Genomic DNA, 27,219 nt, shown 5'->3' on the forward strand with positions numbered 1-27,219 from the left:
TCAGCAGTGAAGGTGTAATTTATATACATCTCTTTGAAAACAGTTTAATTCAGTAAGTGAGTGCAACTATGTGCCATGCACTCCAAAGTAGGTCCCCACAGTTACTCTCATAGCATTGTTTCTTCAGATCTCACCATATTTATTTGTTTCTTTGACTTACTCTCTTTTCTTACAGATTACAAGCTCTGCAAGGACAGGGGCATATTTGTTTTGTTCAGCATTAAGTAATAAACACCTAACACAGTGCCTGTCATGTAGTTGCTTGGCAGATACTAGTTAGATGCATGAATGTGTAGGTATCAAAGATAGTTTGTTTTTTGTTTTTTTTTTTCAGGAGATCACATTCTAGTGGAAGACACTATACTGCTTCATGTGGTAAGTGCTTTGACAAAGAAAGTCATCCAAACAGATCTTGGTAGTTAAGGTTTTATGAGATAGAACTTGAGCTGAGTCTTTTAAAAATAGTAGGATTTATAAGGGAAAAATTAAAGGTCTTCCACAAAGAAACTAAGTGAAACGAAGCAGCCTATGAAAAGGTGAAAGTTGGAGAGACTGTAGGCTGTGAACATGGGAGATGAGAGAGAAAACTACAGGATAAGGACAGAAACACTGCTACGACATTTGAACTTTGTCCTGTGCAATGTGGGAACCAGTAGTGAAGGTTAATTAACTGACATGATCAGATATGTATTTGAAAAGGGCTCTTGTTGGCATTAGTCTAGAGAATGTGATAGAGCTGGGAAGTGAAAGAAGAAATGTTGGGAGCCTGTGTTATAGGAACTGAAAAATGGCAGTGGCCCAGAATTAAAGCAGCAGGAATAGTAGACTCAAGTGATGTATAGAGAAAAAAAAAAATGACAACTCAGTTTTGTTGTTGGTAAGGAGAGTAAAGTATGGCTTCTGGGTTTCTCATTTGAGATACTGAGTAAATGATGGTGTTAACCCATTGAGAAAATAGTGTGGTTAGAGTGGGAAGAAAGTTAATTTAAAATGTTCATTTTTTTTTAGTCATTTCTACTTTCGGATTCTAGGTTTGTGTGCTATATTGGTTATAACCAATTTGCTGAATAATGAATTATCCCAAAACTTAGCTACTTAAAACAACATTATCTCACAGTTTGTAAGTCAAAAGTCCGGGTCTCTCATGAAGTTGCAGTCAGGCTCTTGGCTAGGGCTGCAGTCATCTGAAGGATTAGTAAGTTGCTAAGCCCACACTTAAGCTCCACCCTTGAAGGGAGAAGTTTGGAAAGAATTTGTGAACACATATTTTTAAATCACATATGCTATGAACAGGTTTGGGGGGGGAGAGGAAAGAACACTTTTTAACTTTTCAGTAACATACTGCATCTGTAGTTCCTAATGAACAGGTTGTAAAGATGTTAAGATGTTTTCTGTGCATTATAGGTATATAGTAGTTTTTTGTTTTGTTTTGTTTTTTGGTATGTAGTAGTTTTTAATCAAACCTTAACGTGTTTGATATTAAGATTTACTGAATTTCTTGTTGAGATGTAGAAATAAAGGGGATCCATTTCATTTATCCATCTACTATTGCCATGTCCCCTTCACTCATGTCCAGACTACTCATCAAGGTATATAATGGCAGAGACATTTACAAGGCATCTATCTGGGATTTGGATCTGCCCTGCCACACAAAAATTACTGAAAGTCAAGAACCAGACCTGTGTTTCTAAGATGGTGGATCTCTAGATTACTTCATCAAACAGATTTAAACAGTCAAGAGTTTGCCTTGGCAGATGTGTTTGCTTTCAGTATATGAGCTATAGCCTGGTTGATTCTTTAAGAAAGTAGGAGGAAAGCCTGAGTATAAATTTATTGCTGTTTTGAAAGTGAAGAACCCTTATAAAGATTCTGTGATTAGTGGGTTGACTTTCTTCCCTTTTCTTCAAAATCTGTTTCTTGTGGGTGTGGGGAGAAGGAATATTTTCTATTCTCCCTATCCTAGATTTTGCTATTTAAAAATATACAGCACTGGAGGCCAGGTGCGGTGGCTCACACCTGTAATCCCAGCACTTTGGGAGGCCGAGGTGGGTGGATCACGACATCAGGAGATCGAGACCATCCTGGCTAACACAGTGAAACCCCGTCTCTCCTGAAAATACAGAAACTTAGCCGGGTGTGGTGGTGGGCGCCTGTAGTCCCAGCTACTCGGGAGGCTGAGGCAGGAGAATGGCGTGAACCTGGGAAGCGGAGCTTGCAGTGAGCCGAGATAGTGCCACTGCACTCCAGCCTGGGCGACAGAGCAAGACTCCATCTCAGAAAATAATAATAATATACAGCACTGGAGAGTATATACACATAATCCTAAGAGACATACGCCAGTAGGGCAAAGCCACATTGATAACATGAGTATCCGGTCTCTTCCAAGCACTGCCATTAATGCAACATCTGCTCTAGCCAGGCTTTAACATTGCATAAATTAGCTATTCTTGTCCCTGCCTGCATGCTGTTGTACATGATTCTGTGTCTACTTGGATTTATTATCACCTATCAAAACCTAGCCTGTCCTCTGTTGAATTGGTAATGCATTTTTTTAGTATCTATTGGAAGTAATGCATTGTACTAATCTCTTGGGATTTAAAAGATAAATTTAAGATTGGTTTCTGCCTTAAGAGTATTTCCTAATCTAGTTGGGGAGGTAGATATGCATAATTAGCTATAATATAAGTGAAAATGTTCAACTGACACAATAGGGCAAAGGAGTAAGGAAAAGGGACACTTGGAAATCAGAGAAAGGTTTAGTAGGAATGACCTTTAAGCTGTTTGAAAGACAAGTAAAAATGTGGACAAAAAGGAAGCGGAGCATTGCAGCATGAGGGAAAATCATGAGAGGGGCTGGATTTAGGAAATAGCAAAGTTGGTCATGTGAAAAGCATGGGGGTGAAATATGATAAATGGGAGATGAAGTTGAGGAGGTATGTTGGAGCTCAATAGTAGGAGATTTGAATGTTATGCCTAGCTTGATTCGGAAAGCACTGAAGAGGCATTAAAGGCTTTTAAGCAAAATGATGAATTACAATATACAGAATTGTTTAGAGAGGAGAAAGACCAATGGCAAGGAGGTGTTAACTGTACATATAGCAGGTGGATTAAAAAGGTATAGATTGGAAAGCTATTTAAGAGGCAGCAGATATCTGATTTTACCCTATCCTCAAAATAAATGTTTACTTGTAACATTGAGTCACAACTGGGTAACAGACATTGTGCTAGGTGTTGGGAATACAAAGGTAAATTAAAACACATTTTTCAGTGTTTACAGTTTCACAGAAGGAGACAGACATCTAAATGGGTACAAAAATGTAAATATTGTGATTAGTTTCTGTAACGGATAAGAGTTACATGAAGAGATAGGAGTTGTTCTACCTGTGGGCATCAAAAAAGATCTCATAAATGAGCTAAAACTTGACTTAAAAACCATATCTTATTTTTCCCCTGTATCTAGAATCAAGCTTGGCAAGCAGCAAACATTTAATCAATATGTAAAGATGGTCTTGACTTACAATGGTTCAACTTACGATTTTTGGGCTTTACAATGATGCCAAAGCAATATGCATTCAGTAGAAATCATACTTCAAGTAGAAATACAGCCATTCTGTTTTTTTATTGGTAGGTTAGGTATGTTAAATGCATTTTCAGGCCGGGCACGGTGGCTCACGCTTGTAATCCCAGCACTTTGGGAGGCCGAGGCGGGCGGATCACGAGGCCAGGAGATCGAGACCACGGTGAAACCCCATCTCTACTAAAAATACAAAAAATTAGCCGGGCGTGGTGGCAGGCGCCTGTAGTCCCAGCTACTCGGGAGGCTGAGGCAGGAGAATGGCGTGAACCCGGGAGGCAGAGCTCGCAGTGAGCCGAGATCACGCCACTGCACTCCAGCCTGGGCGACAGAGCGAGACTCCGTCTCAAAAAAAAAAAATACATTTTCAACTTATTGTTTGTTTGTTTATTATTTTTGTTGACATGAGGACCTGGTATGTTACTCAGGCTGGTCTTGAACTCCTGACCTCAAGTGATCCACCTCAGCCTCCCAAAGTGATGCAATTATTAGCATGTGCCACTGTGCTCAGCCTAAACTCACGATGACTTAATCTGAATATAATTCCATCAAAAGTTAATGAGCATCTGGATTATTGATGTGTGCATGTTCTCCAGCTGGTAACGTTGGAGGTAGGGGTGTGATAGCTGAGTAAGCGAAAATATGGCCCATGAAATAGCATGTATGTACAGAATTATGCAGTAAGATGTTTCAAAGACAACTGAGGTTTTTGCTAAGTGTTGCCACTGACTTAAATGAAAATATTAGAATAGGGAGGGGGTGAAAAGACAAATTGTGTTTTCAACCAAACGTCAGCAGAACAATTAAGGGGATGTCCTACAGAACACTGAAAATGTGGGTCTGCAACTTAGGGGAGAGGAATAGATAGGCATGTTATGTTGAGGGCTCATCTTTGTGCTGAGACTCCAGGAAAGGTGGGGCTTGCCTGTCTGAGACCAACCTGGCCTTCTTTTTTTATTTTCTCCTTGCTGTGGTTTTAATGTGTTCCCTTTCAAAATTCATGTGTTGGAAACTTAATCTCCAATGCAACAGTGTTGGGAGGTGTGGCTTTTGGGAAGGTGGCTAGGTCATAGATGGATTAGGCCATTATGAAAAGGGTGTATGGGAGTGGGTTCACCCTCTTCTGATCTACTGTCATGTGAGGATTTAACATTCATCCGCTCTTGCCCTTCTGACTTCCACCATGTGAGGACACAGTAAGGCACATACGAGACGCAAGTGCCTGGATCTTGTACTTCCTGGGCTTCTGAACTGTGAGAATTACATTTCTGTTATTTATAAATCACCCTGTCTGTGGTATTCTGTTATAGCAGCACAAAATAGACTAAGACACTCCTCTTCCCCTTTGTTAGTGCCAAGGGCCTGGACTTAGGTTACATATCAGGTTCATTAAGCAAATAAAGAAATACATTATGAATAATGGGGGCCAGTCGTGGTGGCTCACGCCTGTAATCCCAGCACTTTGGGAGGCCGAGGCGGGTGGATCACCTGAGGTCAGGAGTTCGAGACCAGCCTGGCTAACCTGGTGAAAACCTGTCTCTACTAAAAATACAAAAATTATCTGGGCATGGTGGCAGGCGCCTGTAATCCCAGCTACTCGGGAGTCTGAGGCAGGAGAATCACTTGAACCCAGGAGGTGGAGGTTGCGGTGAGTTGAGTTCAGCCATTGCACTCCAGCCTGGGCTACAGAATGAGAATCCTTGTCAAAAAAAAAAAAAAAAAAAACAGATAATGGGAAAGGGGAAGGCAAGAATAAACCCTGTGATATTCGATTGGAATTGGAAGTATCAGAGTGAACTCATGGTATTTAATATACACAGTGAGAGAGATGAAGAAACAGTTACCGCTGTGTGGGTACATATGCATACATTTTTAATTTTATTTTATTTTTATTTTTATAAATAAATAAATAAGGAATAAAAGAAAGTGCTCACAAAATGAGGAGCCATATCAGAAATACATTGGCTGTAGCTTAAAGGAGCTCCCAGATTCAGGAAAATTTGAGCATCAAATGATTATAGCAACATTGTAATCCTTTGAGAGAAATAAGAATCTATGATCCCATACTGATACAAATGAATAAACAGGGAAGAAGGAAACATTCTGTTCTATGATAGAATGCCAACCAATAAATGGAATGATGGAATTAGAAAAATCACCAATTTGAAGTCATTAGAGTAATAATTATTTAATTAGGAATCATCAATGGATGCTCAATATGGTGAGTGAAAATTTGATGATAAATAGGAACAGCTACACAGCCTCAAAGAATCTCCCCACAAATTACTTATTTAACATGTATAAAATACCTGTTAATTAATGCCAGAAAGAAACCTGGCTGAAACCATCTTAATCAAGTGATACAAATTAATGTCACCAGTAATGAAACAAATCAACAGTGTGTTTCCTGGTATGCACCAAGAAGAGCACAGCATCACTTCTGTGGTATACTCCTTCCAAATACACATAAATCGTGAGGAAATATTATAGAAATCTAAACTGAGTGACAGTCTGTAAAGTAAATGGTCAGTTATCTGCAAAAAATTCCCCTTCTTTCACACTGTAGCACTACTGAAGATTAAAGAAAACTAACTGAATGTGACTCATGATCCTGGTTTGGATCCTGGTCCAATAAAGGACATTATTGGAACAACTAGCAAAACTTGAATGCAGTTTGTGGATTAGTTGGTAGTGATGTGTTAGTGTTAATTTCCTGATTGTGATGCAGTTATATCAGTGCATGTCCCATACTTAGGAAATAAAAACCAAAGTATAAATTGGTAATGGGGCATTATTTCTGCAGCTTATTCTCCAATTGGAGGATCTGGGCAGTGAAATGTTAACAGGAGTCTTGATGAAAGGCATAGAGGAGCTATATGTCATATTTCTGCAACAATTATATAAACTCAAGATTACATCAGATTGAAAAGTTTTAAAAAATGGTATTGTCCACAATGTCAGGTACTATAAGGAGGTTAAGGAGGATGAAGACTAAGGAAAGAAGGCTATTGGATTCAACACTGACCAGAACATTTCATGGTGTGAGAGAAGCAATCACTGCAGGCTGAGAATTGAATGAGACACAAGGAAAGGTGCGGAGGAAAAGCCATGTTGAGAAGTCTGTTGAATGGAAGAATGAAGGTAGGGCAATAACCGGTAGGAAAATCCAGGAGAAGGAGTTTTGTTTTCAGAATGATGAGAACTTGTTTATGTTTGCAGATTAAAGGAAGTGTACCTGTTGCTGCAATACAGAGGTACAAATTGAAAGAATAATAATTGATGGGGAACCAACCAGGGGCCCTGGGGGAAAGGAGATGGAGAATAAGATCAAGATTCTAGGTATAAAGGTACAACTTGGAGAGAATCTCCCAGTCCCTCACCACCACTCCAGCAAAAGGCCCATTATTTCATTATTCCATCCCCTGTCATGTAGCTACTGTGAAATTTAGATGAAATTGACCCCACTTTCAGCTCCAGGAGTGAACCCCAGTAGGTCTAATCTCCCCTAGTTTTGTGATTTGTATAGTAACCCATATCTAAACCAGTCAGTACATGGTAAATATCTTAGACCTAGGGAATGATTTAAGGTTTGTGTCCAATCAGCACAAATCTCAGGACTCATTAGATGTTTAGGAGATGAAGCACTCTCTCTCTGGGCGAGAATGAAAATGCACCATAGCGCGGGTACTGCTGCTCACCATATAATAAAAAGGATGGATGCCACCCTGAAGATGAGATCTGTACTCTGAAGGAAGAAGCAATAAATTTACACAGGGAATCAGAGTCTGAGTCCTGATGGAGCCATACCTAAAGCTCACCCTACCCCTGGACTTTTAGCCAATACACCTCTTTTATTATTTGCTCAGCTTGAGTAGGCTTTTTGTTACTTGTGACCAGAAACATCCTAACTAATAAAGGATGAGAGAGTTGTCCTCTAACAAATGGTTCAGAGAGGCATAAAGACAGTGTTGCAGTAGGGGGAAAATCAAGGATTCCTGTTTTTCAGGTCTAGGGCGTGAAACTGCTCTTAGAATGCAATCCCCCAAAAGTCTTATCTCCTCCAAATTCCAACGGTACTTATTAAAATACCACAAATTCTGACTGTGAAATGTATCTCACATTATTCTCTATGCATTTTGTATGCATACCTAAACAGATTGTAAGCTCCTCACAGGGACTGCTTGTTTCTTTCTACAACTGTGTACCTGACCTAAGACTGAACATATGGCTAGGAAAATCCTAGAAGCTCAATGAAGATGTATTGTGCTATTACCTAAGCGTTCCCCCAAAACCAACATGTAGCTAGGTTGTCCCCACCTCAATTTTAGAACCCCCCCATCACAAGGACAATGCTATGGGTAGCCTTGCACAAGGAAATAAACAAATCAAAGAAACATGTGTTTATCAAAAGCCACACCAGTTACTATTATACCTTTGATTTGTATCTTTGTATTATATCAGTTTATAGGTATATTTCCCTTAAAGACTAAATCTCCATATTTTGGATACATTCTTACGATGTATGCAAACTAACTCATTTAATACTACTCTATTGCATTTAAGGGCAATAAAAGAAGTAAAAATTCACGTTAGATGAAACAATTTGGAATATATCATATCTTGAAACCTCTGGCCAGGCGTGGTGGCTCACACCTGTAATCCCAGCACTTTGGGAGGCCAAGGCTAGTGGATGACAAGGTCAAGAGATCGAGACAATCCTGGCCAACATGGTGAAACCCCGTCTCTACTAAAACTACAAAAATTAGCCGGGCGTGGTGGCGTCTGCCTGTAATCTCAGCTACTCAGGAGGCTGAGGCAGGAGAATCACTTGAACCCAGGAGGCAGAGGTTGCAGTGAGCCGGGATTACGCCACTGCACTCCAGCCTGGCAACAGAGCGAGATTCCATCTCAAAAAAAAAAAAAAAAAAAGAAACTTCCGAAAAATATTCTATCTTGCCAAGCGTGGCTCATGACTGTAATCTCAACACTTTGGGAGGCCGAGGCAGGAGAATTGCTTGAGCCCAGGAGTTTGACGACAGTCAGGGCAACACAGTGAGACCCTGTCTCTACAAAAATAAAAATTAAAAAATTAGCTGGACATGGTGGCACACACCTGTAGTCTCAGCTATTGGGGAGGCTGAGGTGAGAGGATTGCTTGAGCCAGGGAGGTCAAGGCTGCAGTGAGCTGTGATCGCGCTATTGTACTCTAACCTGGGCAATAGAACAAGGCCCTGTCTCAAAAAACAAACAAAACCATTCTATCTTTCAGCCAAAACTTGTCTCCACCTGAGTATGTAGTCTGTTCTTCTTCCTGCAGCAACAACAACAACAAAAAGCTTATCTCTCCTCACAGGGAGAGACCTGTGCCCAATCACTGGTGTGCTGAAAATATGCCCACTCTTTCCTACGCCTCATCTTTCCTATGCCTCACCATCCATAGATAATGTTCTCCAACGCCAGGTAAACATGAGTCATACATAGTTTTGCAAACTGGTTTTTCAGCAGACATCTGTCCAACTTAAGCCGCTGAAACTGAAAAAAAAAAAAATTAAAGCTTTTTTGGTTTAACCTCTTAGATGGAACTCCAAATAAATAATGAGAATATCATGTCTGGGAGCAGTCTCACTGACAACATAATCCTTCATGAGACATTATTTACATTTGTCCCTGAAGTTTTCAGCTGAAAGTCAGAAAGGGATCCAGAATAAATGATCAAGTGATTAAGATCCATCTGTTTAATTGAATGAGAGAGTTAACATCTCTATTCAACTAAGAAATAGAATGTATTTTATGTCTGGTCTGTATTTTAGGGAATTGGTGTCTTATTTTTAACCAATATCTAGTCATGGGTCCCAACAATACCCAAACAACAGTTTTACTATTGTGAAAAATAAATAATTGAACACTTTTTGCAAGTATAATGTCTCCCCTCTGCCCCATCAAAAGTGATGCAAATTATAACTCCCAAGTGCCACAATGGGCAGCTGGAAATAGTTTCTGTCCAGCACCAATCTGTAGTCTCACAGAATTGCGCAATGAGTTTCTTCTGAGTTCAGAAAGGGGGGTGGGGGAGCGTGTGAAGTAACAGTGCAGCAGGCTTGCATACCTCTGTCTATGTGTTCATGTTGGGAGGCTAATAAAGTGGCAGGTCTGTTCCTAATTCAGTTTGGCTTTTTTGATATTACACTCTAGTGTCTGAAAACTTTTACTCTTAAGGAGCACGACTCTGTAACTGACTAAGTGCCTAAGGCCTAAATGTCATTTTGCATACAAGGCTGTCAGCCAAGGCTTCTTCCTCCCAGGAGCCCAGTGCTAGAGTTAATTCACATCCAGCAGTGAAGAAGTCTTCAGAATGTTAAGACTGTCAGCTGCAACTTTCAGAGGAAGAAAAGTATGAGAGGTTGAGTCTTAGAAGTAGCCAGCTCAGGGTTGGAGTTTGTTGGAAGAAGCAGTTGGGGGAAGAAAGTGGAAAGAGCACTGAAACAGAGTTTCAACTCTGCCATTTGCTAAGGCGCTATCTCTTCCCTCTTCAAGTCCTGGTATTTTCATCGGTCAAACCTGGATATTGGCCAGGCGCGGTGGCTCATGCCTGTAATCCCAGCACTTTGGGAGGCTGAGGCGGGCGGATCACGAGATCAGAAGATTGAGACCATCCTGGCTAACACGGTGAAACCCCATCTCTACTAAAAATACAAAAAAATTAGCCAGGCGTGGTGGTGGACGCCTGTAGTCCCAGCTGCTGGGGAAGCTGAGGCAGGAGAATGGCGTGAATCCAGGAGGCGGAGCTTGCAGTGAGCAGAAATCGTGCCACTGCACTCCAGCTTGGGTGACAAAGACTCCGTCTCAAAAAAAAAAAAAAAAACCTGGATATTAATGCCTTTCTAGCATATCCTACTGGCTGTAGTACCCATCTAATAAATAATGAACATAAAAGTTCTTTTAAAAATGCAAGCCACTGTATAAACGTGAAGTATTGTAGTGGCACACGCCTGTAATCTCAACTACTCAGGAGGCTGAGGCAGGAGAATCAGTTCAACCTGGGAGGCAGAGGTTGCAGTGAGCCAAGATTGCCGCTGCCCTCCAGCCTGGGGGACAGAGTGAGACTCCATCTCAAAAAAAAAAGACTGTGGAACTGTGTAAGTTATCTTGAGATGGGAAATAATCAAAAGCTTTTTAATGGGGGGGTGGGTGTTGGGATAGGCAACATGGTTAAACTTCTAGAATGGGAAGTGTGACTACAATAGATAGGATAGATTGTGGGGGCAGGATGGAAACTAGGGAAGTCTGAGGACATGGAGGTCAGGAGACCCTGTTTTTGAATCTAAGCCTAAGGTTGGCCAGGTGCAATGGCTCACATCTGTAATCCCAGCACTTTGGGACGCCAAGACAGTAGAATTGCTTGACCCTAGGAATTCGAGAGCAGCCTAGACAACATGAAAATACCTCGTCTCTGCAAAAAATTTTAAAAAGTTATCCGGGTATGGTGACATGTGCCTGTCATCCTGGCTACTCAGGAGGCTGACGTGGGAGGATCACTTGAGCCCAGGATGTCGAGTCGGAGGTAAGCCATGACTGCACCACTGCACTCCAGTCTGGGTGACAGCATGAGACCCTGTCTCCAAAAAACAAAAACAAAAACACCCCTAAGTTTACAGTGATCAGTCCTACTTGGCAAGCTGTTCACTCTTGTTTCTGGGTACTGAATATGCCTGCCATATGGTGAGAATGCAGCCAAGCCAAGGAGACGGAAGGTGCAGATTTTAAATCTACTGGAGTTGAACAAATAAGTAATAAGGGGGTAAGAACTACAGACCCTCACACACAGTGGGGCAGCTGCCTCTCCTTCTTCTAGGCTCCAAAGCTAAATGGGTTAGGGGTTCCTTTCAAAAATTTTCTTTGGAGAATTACATTTGAATTACGTCATTTGGAAGTGAACCTTGAATGTGGAAAAAAGTTTGGTAACCTTCCAAGAAAGTCACTTAAAAAATAATGGTTAACCCTTTCTTTATTTGTTTTTGAGACAGAATCTCGCTCTGTCGCCCAGGCTGGAGTGCAGTGGCACGATCTCGGCTCACTGCAAGCGCTGCCTCCCAGGTTCACACCACTCTCCTGCTTCAGCCTCCCGAGTAGCTGGGACTACAGGCACCTGTCACCACGACCGGCTGATTTATTTGTATTTTTTTGGTAAAGACAGGGTTTCACTGTGTTAACCAGGATGGTCTTGATCTCCTGACCTCGTGATCCGCCTGCCTAGCCCTCCCAAAGTGCTGAGATTATAGGTATGAGCCACCATGCCCGGCCAGATAACTCTTTAAATGCTACTTTTTACCTAGCTGGTCTTTCTTCTAACCTTTTAAAAGTTGAACCAGGTACAGTGGCTCTGGCCAGGAGTGGTTCACGCTTATAATCCCAACGTGTTGGGAGACTGAGGCAGGAGGATCACTTGAGCAAAAGTTCAAGACCAGCCTGAGCAACAGGGAGACCCTGGCTTCACACACACAAAAAAATTTTAATTATTCCTGAAGGATCATTTGAGCCCAGAAGTTCGAGACCAGTTTAGGCAACATATTGAGACCCCCATCTCTAATAAAAATTAAAATTAAAAAAAAAGAGATGTTGGGTCGGGGTTGGTGGCTCATGCCTGTAATCCCAGCACTTTGGGAGGCCGAGGTGGGCAGATCACTTAAGGCCAGGAGTTCAAGACCAGCCTGTAGAGAAGGTGAAACCCATCTCTACAAAAAATACAAAAAATTAGCTGGGCATGGTGGCACGTGCCTGTAATCCCAGCTACTCAGGAGGCTGAGGCAGGAGAATTGCTTGAATCCGGGAGACAGAGGTTGCAGTGAGCTAAGATGGTGCCACTGCACTCCAGCCTGGGCGACAGAGTGCGACTGTGTCTCAAAAAATAAAAAAATAAAAGGCCAGGCTTGGTGGCTCACACCTGTAATCCCAGCACTTTGGGAGGCTGAGGTGGGCAGATCACCTGAGGTTGGGAGTTCGAGACCAGCTTGACCAACATGGAGAAACTCCGTCTCTACTAAAAATACAAAATTAGCTGGGCATGGTGGTGGGCTACTTAGGAGGATGAGGCAGGAGAATCGCTTGAATCCAGGAAGCGGAGGTTGTGGTGAGCTGAGATCACGCCATTGTACCCCAGCCTGGGCAACAAGAGCGAAACTCTGTCTTAAAAAAAAAAAAAAAAAAAAAAAAAAAAGATGCCACAGCCTTGAAAGAGATAATTGGGCTTAAACAGTTAAAACAAACCCAGCGCAGTGGCTCACACCTGTTATCCCAACACCTTGGGAGGCCGAGGCAGATGGATCACTTAAGGTTAGGAGTTTGAGACCAGCCATAGCCAACATGGTGAAACCTCATCTCTACTAAAAATACAAAAATTAGCCAGGCATGGTGGGGGGCACTTGTAATCCCAGCAACTTGGGAGGCTGAGGCAGGAGAATTGCTTGAACCAGGGAGGCGGAGTTTGCAGTGAGCTGAGATCACGCCACTGCACTCCAACCTGGGCAACGGAGCGAGACTCCATCTCAAACCAAAAACACCAAAAAAAAAACAGTTAAAACACAATGGTAATATGGAGACCTGTACTGTCAGCCCATGTGGGTCCCAGGCCATTCTCCCCTACCTCTCTGCCATTCCTTTTCTGTTAGATATTAAGAGTATAAGGGCTTCATTTTTTTTAACAAAACAGGGCAGATAATTTTATAATATACATAATTTATCAGTAGACTAACAGAAGCAGTGTTAACTATTCCAAGATATGATTTCTGTTTATGAAGGAAGAGTAACTTCAGCCCTAGGAGAGAGGTCAACATCTTTGAGGACTGGCTTGGGTGGGTGGCAGGTCTCTCAGGTCCAACCCTGCAGCCACTAACTCTGTACCTTCTTAACTCTTTCATTGTCTGGGTTCATGTTTCAGCTTGTTCCGGGTATCCAGAATGCCCACAAGAATACCACAGGTTCTGGAAGAGGAAGGGGATGTCAGATATTAGCCTATTTCTGTGGAGAGTTACGTAGGGCTGATGTCATTCATTGGAAACCACATCACACTTAGCTATTCCCTTGCTCGTGGGAATACTGGATTTTTAAACTCTTTTTTGCTGTATAAGTACATTATTCATGTTATCATTGAATATTCCATTTCAGTTCACTATGTTTTTCAACATTTTTACCCACACCAAATTATTACTTTTAAATAATATTACATGATTTTCAATATTTAGTATCTCAGGAAGTCTAAAAGCTTGATTGGACTGATAGATATCCACTTCAGCCCTCATATCAGAATGATTAAATATTTTTACAACCAGAAAATAAATCTTGCTGAGTTCACTGAACAATGTTATCAAATGAGGGCCTGATCAAATCAGTATCCTCTTCTGCTACTATCTTTTCCTCTCTTAATCACCAGCCCTGGTCCAGAATGACTGCTAGCTCTTCCTCAAAACTCCTCTCAAGTGACCAGAGTTTGCCTTCAGCTTTGAGGGAAATACTTAAGCAGAGGGTTTCCAAAACTATCTTCACAATGGTGGCATTAATCAAATATATACCTTCTCTAATGACTAATTCTCTTCATCTGTTTTTATACTGGATGGTTTGTTTAAAAATAAACAGTCACACCTCTCTACATTGCCACTTCCTGCTGATAGAGAATACATTGGTTTATGTTACATTTCCTCTTTCATGTTTGTGTAATGGCTTCAACTAACTATGAGCAACTTTAATGCACTGGCCAAGATGGAATGGCTTACTTCCTTTCTCTAATGGTTAACCGTTCCTTGACAGACTTAGTCATTCTCTTATTGTATTCTCCCAGCACTTAGATTTCATATCAGATACATTTGTCAAATTATCATTACATATTAACTTCCACTAGTCCTTAAGGAGGAGTTTGATGTTTCTTCCTGTTATGTATGTGCTGTGCAGCCCTGCCTGGCTTGGCATTTAGTGGATACTCAATGTTTGTTAAACGGAATGACTCTTGGGGGTTCCTTGATTATTATAATCAGGTAGATACTTGCAGCTTTTTCAGATGGTCAAAACCAATTAGATTTCTTTTTATCTTTTTTTTTTTTCTTAGAGACAGGGTCTTTCTCTGTCACCCATGGGGGAGTGCAGTGGTGGGAATCATAGTTCACTGCAGCCTCAAACTCATAGGCTCAAGCTATCCTCCTGCTTCAGCCTCCTGAGTAGCTGGGACTACAGATGTGCACCACCATACCCAACTAATTTTTTTTTTTTTTTTGGTAACAATGGGATCTTGCCTTTTTTCCCAGGCTGGGCTCAAATTCCTGGCCTCAAGCAATTCTCCTTGGACTTCCACCTTGGCCTTCCAAAGTGTTGGGATTACAGGCGTGAGCCACCACGTCCAGCCTGAAACTAGGTTTTTGTCTGTACGATGCATTCTTTTTTCTTTTTTACTGATTTCATACAAAAATATTTATAAAACAATTGATAAACAGCAAAGTCCATGTAATTGATAATTACCAGAATAGGGAGTCTTCTTTAAAAATATGTCTGAGTTAGGAGTATTATAAATTTGCTTTCTTCATTATTTTACAATTCTAACAGCTTTTCCTTAGATTCCTTCCTTTTAAGCTGCAACATAACCTGAATACTAGAAGGGTTCTTTTCCCCCACCCTAGTTGCTTTAGCTGATGAATCATAGAAATCAGAGAAGGGGAAGACCAGTGAAGTCATCTGATTCATCTCCAAATCAGGGAGTGGAGCATTGGAATTTGGGGAAGACCAACCTCTCACTTTAAGAGAAAAGAGTTTTTTTTGGCTTTTTGTTTGTTTGTTTTCCCAACTTGAGCTGATTAGAGCAGCTTACCCATCTGTTTGCCTTTTGCTTCTAACACAATTCTGAGACCCACCCTATTAGAAAGCAATCAGGCCTTCTTACCAAAAACCCCAGGAAAACCAGATGCCAAAGTGTTAAGTAGTTGAACTAAAATTCTACTACCTGAGTAATAAAGTTGGTTTATGAATCTCTCAGTGATTGTTTTAACTGAGTCTTAGAGAATTTGAGACTGTTTTAGCAGGGTCTTAAAAATGTAAGAGCTAGCAAGGAACTTACAGATGATCTGGGACAAAATATTCTGTTCTCCAGATGCTAAGAAACTAAAATTTATTTATGTATGTATTTTTATATTAACTGGCTCAGAAGGTAAAAACTAAAATTTAGATGTGAAAGAAATTGTCATTATGCTGTAGTCAGGAGTATAAACCTCTCCCTTCACTTCTCTCTGTATCACAGTGTCACAGTATCCTCCCTCACAATGTTCTCTTTCACTGTCTTCTTCCTTTCCTCCTTTTCCTTCCTATTCTTCTCTTTTTTTGCATTATTTGAAGAAATGGCAGAGATGATTTAGTATCCATGCCAGCGATTCATTCCAACCTCACCCTATCTCCCAGCATCACGGTCACAGAGGCAATGGATGCCACCCCAGCCGCAGCCTGTCGCCTCCCTCCTTGCTTCCCTCCTACTTGCATTTGTGTTCTTCCAGCCACAGAGCTTGGCTTCCCCCTCTGCTTAAATTCTGCTCTTGTATTTTAGACTTTTTAACGGATCATAGTGCCCTTGGCTTCTCCCTTGGTATCTAGCTTAGCTGTACTCCAACTTCTCATGTTCTCCCAAAGCATCCCTGTACCAGCTCTGGCCTCTTGGGTTACAAAACTGGGTTCCATTCTGCTTGCTGCTTGCCAACACTCCCTGAAGAGTGGGGAGGAATATTTGTACTCTATTGCTAGTGATAGCTTTAAGTGTGTCCTTAGTGTATATACCCATATTTAGTTACCTAAGTATGTTATCACAGGTTCACTTTATTAGAAACCTAAGTTCCTTTGCAACACACGGACATTTAACAGTTGCCTGTTATCATTATCTTAATGATATTCGACACAGCTTTGTTTTACTTTAAAGTGATATTTCTCAATTGCAGCTATATATTTAAATAATTTAGGAGCTAAATACATGCTGGGGCCCCACAATCCAAAGAGTCTGAATGAAAGCAACAACTTTATATGCAAGTATTCAATTACATAGGGATACCCCTCCTAATTTGAACAAAAAAGGAATTCAGAGAAAGAAGGCCAATCATATTTGGTAAAAATGATCTATTGATCTACTTGTAAAAAGGTATAATTTTATTATTCAAAGTACTTCCATTTAGAAATCCTATTGGGGCTTTTCAGTGAACAGATAAATCTTGTCTCTGTTTAGCAATATAGATGTGCATGTATATCATTAATGTGCTTAAATTATTACATTTGCATATTAAGGATCAAGTTTTTGAGCTAAAACAGAATTTGATAATTTTTTAGCCAAAGACCCTTATTTTCCAGGTGAGGAACAGGACCAGAGAGCTTAAGTGACATGTGCAAGTACACCCAATTTATGTAGGAGCTAGGACCAGAGCCCATGCCTCCTGAGTTCTATGATGATTATCAGAGTACCCAGTAATAGAGTCCACCCCAACAATGTCAGGTCTCTCAACATGGAAAGCATGTTATGAGCCCCATGCTGGGGTTACAAAGATGAACAAGGAGCTCCTAGTTTGATGGTGCAACCTGAAACATAAACAGTCATAGTACCAAGAGATAAAAGATGTAATACAAACAATACAAAGGTTATATGAACAAAGAAATGTGCTCTACCCTTCCCATAAACTTCATGCCACAAGTTGTCTTATTTATTATATTAATTTGCTTAGCAAGCTTTTTATCTTCATGCATTGTATGAAATATATAAGCATTGGCTCTGGCTAAGTTGCATTCCCATAGATTATAACTAGAAGAAACAAAATCACATGAGATGTGCCGGGCGTGGTGGCTCACGCTTGTAATCCCAGCACTTTGGGAGGCCGAGGCGGGTGGATCACGAGGTCAGGAGATCGAGACCACAGTGAAACCCCGTCTCTACTAAAAATACAAAAAAAATTAGCCGGGCGTGGTGGCGGGCGCCTGTAGTCCCAGCTACTCGGAGAGGCTGAGGCAGGAGAATGGCGTGAACCCGGGAGGCGGAGCTTGCAGTGAGCCGAGATCGGGCCACTGCACTCCAGCCTGGGTGATAGAGCAAGACTCCGTCTCAAAAAAAAAAAAAAAAAAAAAAAAAAAAATCACATGAGATGTTACAATAGTGAGTGTTTTCTTTGTCAGCAGAGAGCGCTATGATGTCCATCTTTTCCTCTTTTTTTTTATTGTTTCTTAAATATACATGAAAAATTATTTTTAAATTATTGTTTTCTTAAATATACATGAAAAATATCATAAAAAAGATTCAAGTTTTCCCCAAAGCCTGGCATGACCTGTCATAATCTTAAGTGTAAGAAGGCAGCCCTTCTTTTCACTGGCTATATGTCTTTTTTTTTTTCTTTTTTTTTGAGACGGAGTCTCGCTCTGTCGCCCAGGCTGGAGTGCAGTGGCACAATCTTGGCTCACTGCAACCTCCACCTCCCGGGTTCACACCATTCTCCTGCCTCAGCCTCTTGAGTAGCTGGGACTACAGGTGCCCGCCACCATGCCCGGCTAATTTTTTGTATTTTTAGTAGAGACGGGGTTTCACCGTGGTCTCGATCTCCTGACCTCGTGATCCGCCCACCTCGGCCTCCCAAAGTGCTGGGATTACAAGCATGAGCCACCGCGCTCAGCCTATGTCTTTTTTTTTTTCAACCCTTTTTAAAACTATAGAAGGTGTCTGTATTAACTGTTAACAAAAATCAAACAATGCAAACAAGCATATGTAGTAAAGGTGAACACTCTCCTGAACAAATACTTTTCCCAAAGCTGACCAATTTCACTTTGGTGTACATACTTCCATATATTTACATATGTGCTTACATGCACCTACCTATGCAGACATATATGAATATACACATAAATGTGTGAATACACGTAAGTATTAATGTAAATAGAATCAATTTAGTCATATTATTCTATTTGACTTTTTTTTTTTTGGCTGTAAGTTTATTCAATGCAAAATAATCCTCTCCAATTTTACTGAGGTGGCTGACCACGTCCACGACCAAATCTGCCTCTAAACTGGAATTCGGCTGCTCACCCAGCCTGGAATTCAGCTGCTCACCAGTCTCAGCTTTCTTGTCAGCACCAGGGAGCACAGCATTCCATCTGTAGGTATCTCTGTTGGTTTCCCCTCTTGTGAGTCTTGCAGGTCACTCACCCTCCAGACCTTTAGGCCGAGGCCTGCCAGTCTCTGGATGGCTGTGGCATAGGGTGGCAGGCGTAATCTCCGGGGGCAGATAAAGGTAATCATGGAGATGGTGGATACCCTCACTGGTAAGGTACCAGTAGAAATGTCTCCAGGCAAACTGTTCCTTCACGTAGCCTCGGGACTTGAGAGACTGCATGGCCTTCATGACATGAAGGTTATGCACATTCTTGTCTGCCAACTCTGGCTGCTTAGGCATGTGGACATCCTTCTTGGCCACCATGACTCCCACCTTAAAAAGGAGTTCATAAATGGCAATCCAGTTCTTCTTAGGCATCAACATTTTGGCGGCTGTAGGGTCCGGGGCCAGGGCTGGAAAAAAAGGAGACTTTATTTATTTTTTTTTTTTTGAGATGGAGTTTTTCGCTCTTGTTGCCCAGGCTGGAGTGTAGTGGCACAATCTCGGCTCACTGCAACCTCCGCCTCCCGGGTTCAAGCGATTCTCATGCCTCAGTCTCCCAAGCAGTTAGGACAGTGTTTTTCATGAAATAAAATATTTTGAGTGAATATGAAAACACACAAAAACATAGCTGCGTTTTGAATGTTTTTATCTTTATTGTCTATTGAATGTATTTTGAGTGTTTTGAATTTTTTAACTTTGAAGACTAATTTGATTTTTTAACTTTGAAGACTAATTCAAAGTTAAAAAAATTCAAAACACCCAAAATACATTCAACAGACACGTAATGAAGATAAAAACATTCAAAATGACGCCATGTTTTTGTGTGTTTTCATGTTCACTCAAAATATTTTATTTCATGAAAAATATTGTCCTATTTTGAATAGACTCTATGGCTAAGAAATACATATTGTATTGCAGAATTAGGGTTTTTTTTTTCTATTGATAACAGGCACTTAGCAGCTAAATATTTGTATTTTCTACAAAATTAGATGGAAAAATGCTGCTGGAAGAAACAACAGAGGCTGATAGGGTTTAAAATATTCATTCTCTGACATGCCAATGTATAAATGCAGTAAAATGTGCTGAATTAAGAATAACATGCTTACACCCCAGGAAGCATCCCAATATTCCAGTGGGTTAACATAGGAATGATCTTGACAGAGTGGGCATATGTAGCCAAATCAGTTTTCATAATGTTTTATATATCGTATTGTAACTTAGCATTCCAGCAAGACACAGTTTTGCACTTACATTCTGCTTGTTCTTTCATTTAGCACTATATTTTGGAAATCTGCCCATTTCAGAACATATTGATCTACTCCATTCCTTTCAGCAGTTTCATTCCACTGAATGGATACTCTAAAATTAATTTAATTTAGCCTCATTGATGGCCACTTAGGGTGTTTCAATCTTAAAATGCTGATATAAATGTCCTTATACATATATTGTTATGGTCATGTAGAGCTCTCTCTTCAAGATAGCTTTCTTGAAGCAACATCATTGCATCAAAGGGCATGAGTATTTTAAATATTGATAAATACTGACAAATTGCCCTCCCACCGATGATGTCTGAGAATTCCCATTTTGCCCATTTTCACCACACTGAATACTATACATTTTAATTTTTGCCAGGTGAGTTTAAGTATGAACAAAGGCAAGGTAATGCATTTATGGAGAAAAATCTGATAGTAACAGGTACTGGGTAAGATAATGTCAGTGCAAAGAGGAAACAACCAAATGCCTGTCCCCAAGAAGCTCCTGCCTAGTTGCTGAGACCAACAAATTAAAAAATAACAATGCGAGGTGACAATTGCAAGAGGAGAGGTATATTTTTAAAATGCCAAGAGAAGTAGCCAAATCTGCCTGAAGGGCTTGGGAAAGCCTTTGCTCTGCAGTGGAAAATAATATTTACTCGGAGGCTTGATGCATGAGGCAAAGTTCACCACTGAGGAAAGCAGGAAAGGGCATTCCAGCAGGAAAACAGGATGCAGGAAGGTACAGAGCATGAATGAGCCTGGCCTGTCCAGCAGTGGCACGTGGAGCGGTGAAGAGTGAAGATGTGGGGGAATGAGGCTGCCCAGGTAGGTCAGAGCCCTGCTGGGAAGAGTTTATGGAGAGGGGTCATATAATCAGAATTATGTCTCAGAAAGAGAATTCTGGCTGTCTCACAGAGAATGAACTGAGGCCAAAAATGTCTGTTACAGCTGAGAAAGAGACATTGAAGTCACTGCAGATTTTTCCCTGGCAATGCCTCCAAACAAAATAGGCATTGTGGTTTGTCCATACCAAGAGTACTCTGTGTGGTTTGGGTCACGACACGTGAATTTAACAAGGATTTATTGAGGTTTTACTATGAGTTCAGCAAGGCCAGCTGCTGCAAAGACTAAAAAAGCCAAAGAAATAACCATGGATTTTTTCAGCACCTACAATATACCAGACATTCTGTATACATTTTTTAATCTTTTTTTTTTTTTTTTTTTTTTTTTGAGACGGAGTCTCACTCTGTTGCCAGGCTGGAATGCAGTGGCATAATACTGGCTCACTGCAACCTCTGACTCCCAGGTTCAAGCGATTCTCCTGCCTTAGCCTCCTGAGTAGCTGAGATTATAGGCACGCTCTACCACCCCCGACTAATTTTTGTATTTTTAGTAGAGACGGGGCTTCACCATGTTGGCCAGGATGGTCTCGATCTCTTGACCTTGTGATCCACCCGCCTTGACCTCCCGAAGTGCTGGTATTACAAGTGTGAGCCACCACGCCCAGCAAAAACTTCTTTTTAAAGACTCCAAGAAAGATTTAATGTGGTACTTCGAAAACCATCTCAGGGCTTCTAAGAATCTTAAGTGCATTGTCCCACTGCAGCCTGACATGTAAAGTAGAGAGAGATCTGTTTAAAATAAAAAAAATGAATGTGAATCTTGGAACATAGAATTAAACCTCAGCAAGATTTACATAAATAAAGTTTTTGAGAAAATTGTATATAAATCTTGGAGCATGGTGTGAACCTTAATAAGATAGAGAAAATCCACATGGTCTTTAAGATACTTGTATTAATGAAAGAACTGCCAGCTTAAACCAGAAAAAGTCCAAAATGAAAAGAGGTTTCTAGACCTTTCAGTTTCTCCTGGCATGAATGAAGCAGACTGAGAGAGCTGCTCAGCTACAAATATGGGCCATTCTTTTGTTTGTTTGTTTGTTTGTTTTTTTTGAGACTGAGTCTCGCTCTGTCACCCAGGCTGGAGTGCAGTGGCGCGATCTCGGCTCACTGCAACCTCCACCTCCTGGGTTCAAGCCATTCTCCTGCCTCAGCCTCCTGAGTAGCTGGGACTACAGGCGCCCGCCACCACGCCTGGCTTGATTTTTTGTATTTTTAGTAGAGACGGGGTTTCACCATGTTGGTCAGGCTGGTCTCGATCTCCTGACATAGTGACCCGCCCTCCTCGGCCTCCCAAAGTGCTGGGATTACAGGCATGAGCCACCACGCCTGGCCTGGGCTATTCTTAAGAAAAGGAAATACATCTCAAAGGTATGAGCCTAGATATCAGAGGGCAAAACCAAAAACTTGAGTAGGGCAATGGATTAAAACAAGGATCAGCAAACTACAGCCCACAGGGCAAATCCAGCCTGTTGCTTGTTTTTGCACAGCCTGTGAGCCAAGAGGCCTGGCAGCTTCAGCTTTTGCTTCTAGAAGGCTGCCTGCCATGACTACCGTGGTGTAGCAAAAGAGGAGAACCAGGAGGATGTAAGACCAAGGAAGAGAAAGGCCCAGGCTGCTCTTTGTCATTCTAGCAATCCCAGCTCAGGTGCCAGACAAATGAATAAAGCTGCTTTCAATCTTCCAACCCCAACTAAACTACCCAACCCAACATGCTGTGGAGGGGCACCAAGCTGTCCCCACTGGGTCTTGCTTAAATTGCAGAATCACAAGCAAGTAAATGATTATGTTTAACCACTAAGTTTATGGGGATAATTTATTATACTGCAAAAGTAACTGATACGAGGGCCTTGGGTGCATTATTTAATCCCTGGACTGGGCAGGAGATTTTATTTGGACTCCAATTTCTTCATATATAAAAATCAACAGCCGGGTATAGTAATTCGCGCCTGTAATCCTAGAACTTTGGGAGGGTAAGGTAGGAGGATCACTTGAGCCCAGAAGTTGGGGACCAGCCTGAGCAGCATAGCAAGACCTTGTCGTCTCTACAATAATAGAAAAATTAGCCAGGCTTGGTGGCGTGGGCCTGTGGTCCCAGCTACTCAAGAGGCTGAGAGGAGAGGATTTCTTGAGTCTCCGCAGTCAAGGCTGCAGTGAGCCCTAGTCATGCAGTGCATTCCAGCCTGGGTGACAGTGTGAGAGCTCAACTAAAAGATATAAGAATAATAATAGTAAAAGTCAAGGATAGGGCAATTTAATCTCTAGGGCCCCTCCCTGCTTTAACATTCTATTATTCAGTGAATAATTGTATTCTATCATTCTATCACATTTAGTGAGTGCCTATCACTGCTAGCTAGGTGCTAGCAGAGATGTTGAGTGCAGCAGATGAAGTGTGAACAGAACAAAGTCAAGCACTTAGAGAACAATATGGACAACAGCAAACAATCTGAGGGCTGATGTAAACATTCTCCTCAACCAGGGGGGGAAATAGAGTCTTCTGACTAATAAAAGATCTTTTATACTGGAAGAACTGGCCTCACATTCCTCAGAAATAGCAAACTATGACTTCTAATAGCTTCATTTTTATGATAACGACAGTGTACATTTCTTTAGCATGAAGCAAAGCCTGGTGATTGTACAAATCTATGGAAGTTAGAATTTGTGGCATGCCCAAGATGAGCAGAAAATTCTTTTGGACATTTGATGGCTTTTATATATTCCATATGATTTGAATTAAATTTTATCTTCTGTGAAGGGCCCATCACAGCACAATTAGGAGTAAGAGACTGTGGAACCTACCTTGAGATATACAGAAGGGAGGCTGAATCGTGCCCAATATTACTGTCTGCCTTCCTTCTAACCTTCCAAAATGTTCCTCTAACCTTCCAAAACGTTCACACCAAGTAGGCAGATAAACATTGTTTCTGACTTTGAAGCTTTCAGGCTAAATTGAAGAGTATAAATGTAAATCAGCAATTGTACCCAAAGTGTTGCTTTATTTTCTATTTGGCCCTGTGGTGGGGCCAATCATGTATAATTCCTCGTGAAAGCATCGTGTATAATTCCTCGTGAAAGCGCTGGGTAACAGAAAGCTTTGGGCGGGTTAAGAGACTCCAGTTGTGGCCGACTTTGCCAGTCTCACTCTATGCGAGTGAGCAGAGCACTGAGTGTCTGTTGGCCTTGCTATCATTCTCTGATTCCCGGGAGTGAATTGAGGCTCAACTGGAAAGTAAAAATGGATGTTAAGATAAATGGGAGATTGAAACACAGAATCATCAAAACCAGGAAAACGAGCTGCAGGAAGTAGTGTGCAAGGAGGGATTTAAAAAACGCAGCAAGAGGTCCTCGGGATTCTCAGCATCGCTTTCCTGTTAGTTTGAGGTTCGAATACAGTATTTGCGTCGTCTCACATACAACAAATAGGTTTTGCCTGCACGTTGCCAACGTGACTCTTGGAAGAAAAGCGAGAAGCAGCAAAACCGAGCAAGGGAGTTGGCTAAACGGCTGCAAGAAACACACACACACACACACACACACACACACACACACACACACACACACGTTAGAAAAGCGAGAAACAGCAAAACCGAGCAAGGGAGTTGGCTAAACGGCTGCAAGAAACACACACACACACACACACACACACACACACACACGGAAGAAAAGCGAGAAACAGCAAAACCGAGCAAGACAATTGGCTAAACGGCTGCAAGAAACTCTCTCTCTCTCTCTCAAGAAAAGCGAGTAACAGCAACATCGAGCAAGGGAGTTGGCTAAACGGCTGCAAGAAACACACACACACACACACACACACACACACACACACACATCCCAGCAGTCATGAAAGAAGGACGAGACGAAAGTTCTTTGTTGAAACTCCGGGTTCAAAGCTATGCTGCAAGAAACACACACACACACACACACACACACACACGTGAACGAAGGACGAGAGGAAAGTTCTTTGTTGAAACTCCGGGTTCAAAGCTAGGGGCCCCACCCGGCTCAGGACTGCCTGCCACGAGGCCGCGCAGAGATGCCCCAGGCGCGGAGAGAAGCCGAGCACAGCCGTGCTAGGGACAGGGGCGCCTCCCTGGGCGGGACTGAGGTGGGATCCTGGCTCCCGGCTTTGGCCTCCCAGCCCAGGCCTGGGGCTTCCCGGCGCTCGGAGGCCGGGGCGGGCCAGGCTTTGCAGCACAGGGCGAATCTCCCTCCCTCCCCGCGCGCCCCTCGGGAACTGGCGGCCAGAGGTTAAGCTGACATGTTTGCAGACGGTAATGGGGCGCTGGATGCCAACAGCCCTAGCTCAGGGGAGTCCAGATTTATGTTTCTTGGAACAATTCTTTCCTCCATTGCATTAAAGCCAAAAAAAAAAAAAAACCACTTAACCAAGCCCAGAGTCTACTACTAAAGTCTTGTTAATTTATTAACCCAAGCCGAGGCTGAGAGCTCGACGTGGCATTTAAGAAGTAAAATGAGGAAAGGAGGAAGAAACGGGGTCCCTATGGGCCTCGGGGCAGCCTCGGCCGGGCTTTCTCGGAGGGCAGGGCCAGGGGCGCGGGGGTCGTTCCCGCGTGGCGCGGCTCGGGAGCGTTCCAGGGCGCGGTCCCTGCGGGCCGGCGGGCCGGGGTGAGTCACCCCTGACTCGGGGTGGGAGCGGGCCGTGTAAGGAGGAGGCGGGGCGGGGCGGGGCGGGCCTCGCCTCGCCGAGGGAGGATGTGGAGGGTATAAAAGCCCCACCCAGGCCAGCCGGCTCTGCTCAGCATTTGGGGACGCTCTCAGCTCTCGGCGAACGGCCCAGGTAAGCGGGGCGCGCCCTGCCCGTCCGCTATGGGCCGCCAGCTAGCGGGGTGCGGCCTGGCAGGGAGGCCCCGGCAACTGGCCCCGGAGGCCGTCGGGGGCAGGGGGCTGAAGGGACAGCCCGCACTGGAGAGTCTTTGGGGAGGGGGCTCAGGGACAAGGTGTTTGGGGCAGGGGTGAGGGGCCGCCGGCGCTCGGGCCGGGAGGGTGCAGGGCAGAGGTGGTGGGGGGTCGGGCTTCCTGAAGAAGCCCTCGCGGGAGCGGGGCGAGGCGGCGTGGGGAGGGGGGCGGAGGGAGGCCCTGCATTCCAGAAGCGCCGGGCGCCGCCGAGGCAGGGCGTGGCCGCCCAGGGAGCCGCAGGTCCCCGGCGCAGCAGTAGCAAGTGGGCTTTCCACCGCCCTCTAGAAAGTGCCCTCATCTGCTCTAAGTTACTGTACTCGAAACAAACGCGCGCTTGTGGAGTTGAACCGACCAGCACGAGGGAAGTAGCGGGGGAAGATGAGAGGGGGGAGTGGAGTAGGCACCCCCCAGGCCCCATAAAAGAAAACATAAAAACGTCAGTTATTCCGCTTGGTCTAGGTTATCTTGTAGCATAGCAACTTCGGATTTCACTCTACCTGGAGAGTTTCCCGCTTGGTTGAACACACTGGCATCAGGAAGGTAGTGTCCCCCATGATTCTGTGGGGAGGGTTGTCCTGTTACTCGCCATGATGTGACAATGAGTCAGGAACTGAGGGTACAGAGAAGGGCGTGGTCCCCGGGCCGCTCCCTTTTGGCCGCTCTGTGCAGCTGGCCCCAGTGCTGGTGTGGAGGGCTTGGGTTCCATCAGCTGGCTGTTGAGAAGAAGGAGGGGAACACCAGTTTCCTTATCTGGGAAAGTGGCTTAATTAAGGATGCCTATTCTTACCACCACCCAGAGTTATTGGAGATTTCAAAAAACACAGTCATTAGGTAATAAATGTGTAAAGTACACAAAAAACAAAGTGCTGTGCAAATGCAAAGTGTCATTTTTGTAGTAAGATTGCCGTTTTAAAGCTGTGGGTGTTCTGAGTGCGTGTGTAAAAGAGCAGTGGCCTCATGGGTGCACACTGGGCCATTACCACGAAACTTAAGCTGTTGGTGTGCAAAGGCCTGGGCCCCAGACTGTACTGATGGTTTCTGTTCACACGTGTGTGCTACTGTGCCTGTCTGGAACTTGGTGACTTGGAATGCAGAATGCACTTTCCCACTGAAACAGTGTTGCAGAAGGTGCTGACATTCCCAGGCTAGCCCTGAAAGACCTATTTAACATGCACTGCCTAAATTAAGGGTTGGTGGTGAGGAGGTGGAGGGTAGTGAGGGGCAATGTGTGTGTAGGAAGACTAAATCACTGAAATATTTTTCTGGAACTTTTTTTAGCTTTAAGGTTGACACTGAGTAAATTATTTTAATTGGAAAATTATGTCTTTGCTCCTGTTCCACTTTCTTTTTTCCACCTTCCACCTCCTTAGAGACGCTCTTCTGGCTCTTCTGTGACGCATTACAACAGACATCCAGGCCTGTCCAGT

The 27,219-nt window shown here is 43.0% G+C and overlaps 1 protein-coding gene and 1 long non-coding RNA gene across 4 annotated transcripts in view; one reads left to right on the forward strand and one right to left on the reverse strand.

Annotated features, from left to right (window-relative positions):
• Positions 1 to 1,119: 1,119 nt before the first annotated feature.
• Positions 1,120 to 26,618, reverse strand: LOC134736624 (uncharacterized). Of its 2 annotated transcripts, XR_010120732.1 has the most exons (4): positions 26,290 to 26,618; positions 13,472 to 13,551; positions 9,006 to 9,106; positions 1,120 to 1,227 (listed from the first exon to the last, which is right to left on the reverse strand). It is a non-coding gene; the product is annotated as an uncharacterized lncRNA (long non-coding RNA). The 2 variants fall into 2 exon arrangements; XR_010120733.1 differs by lacking the exons at positions 1,120 to 1,227; positions 9,006 to 9,106; positions 13,472 to 13,551 and adding exons at positions 21,565 to 21,607; positions 23,675 to 23,819.
• Positions 25,551 to 27,219, forward strand: part of ANXA2 (annexin A2) — a 48,182-nt gene continuing 46,513 nt past the window's right edge. Inside the window, exon 1 of one of the 2 annotated variants that reach the window (XM_055278297.2) lies at positions 25,551 to 25,673. The gene's annotated coding sequence lies outside the window, so the exon portion shown is untranslated. Of the gene's footprint in view, positions 25,674 to 26,247; positions 26,333 to 27,219 lie in introns of those variants that run through there. The other variant, XM_055278298.2, reaches the window with a different exon arrangement.

Source organism: Symphalangus syndactylus, chromosome 5 (assembly GCF_028878055.3).
Source record: "Symphalangus syndactylus isolate Jambi chromosome 5, NHGRI_mSymSyn1-v2.1_pri, whole genome shotgun sequence".
Taxonomy (NCBI): Eukaryota; Metazoa; Chordata; class Mammalia; order Primates; family Hylobatidae; genus Symphalangus; species Symphalangus syndactylus.